Here is a 968-nt window from a genome sequence, read left to right on the forward strand (position 1 = left end):
TAACACTAACACCACCATATTAATTTTAGTCAATTATTTTAAAATTATCATTTTTTATCTATTTTACTTTTTTCTTCTTAATAATAATTTTAATACCATCATAATTTTATCATTTGCCATAATCACCACACATATCGATCGCTGCTTTTGGTTATTCAACCATCGTTGTCAATCATTCTAAATTCTAAATTTTATACCATAAATTTAAACTTCTAAATTTTAAAATTTAAAATTTAAATTATTTAGTTTATTTTTCTCTTAACCTATTTTAAACTTATGAAAGACAAAAGATTAAACATGTACACATTAAATCTTTCTTCCAAGTTTCCTTTAATTTCCTCTGTTTTAAAATATTCTATTTTATTATACAACTTGTAAATAGACAATAAGTACTAGAGTATAGGACAACATATAAAATAAAAATTCCAATATATAGCAAACAAAAATCCAAAAAAAAGAAAATGAGAATGGAGAGATATAGAGATGTAGATTTGGTGGCTAGAAAGAGAGAGATTGAGGTCAGGTTCAATGCCTTATTATGGCTACTAGATTTGTGGCTACTAGATTTGAAAGGGCCCCAAAATACACAGTTGAAAAGTGAAAGAACATAAGAAAATTTTTTTTTTTCATGGTTCATACTCATTGATAGTGATTAAGAATTTAAGATCTTTCTTGCTTCCGATTTTGACGATCTCGAATTGTTTGGACTATTAAATGGAAAAGTACGGAGAGTTAATGGAATATTTGTACAATGCGGACAATAGAGGTTTAGGGAGTATTAGAGAAATAACCATTAGTGTTATCTTTTTCGATCAGCGTAAGCTTCTGGGATGCGTGGTATCATGACGTGGTATTAGAGCTCTAGATCCGAAAGGTCAAGAATTCAATTCTTGGTACTCATATAACTCATTGTACACATTATACAAATAAGTCATTGGCTCCCTAGCAAGACTCCTATTAAATACTTT

The sequence above is a fragment of the Arachis ipaensis genome, chromosome B05 (assembly GCF_000816755.2).
Source record: "Arachis ipaensis cultivar K30076 chromosome B05, Araip1.1, whole genome shotgun sequence".
Taxonomy (NCBI): domain Eukaryota; kingdom Viridiplantae; phylum Streptophyta; class Magnoliopsida; order Fabales; family Fabaceae; genus Arachis; species Arachis ipaensis.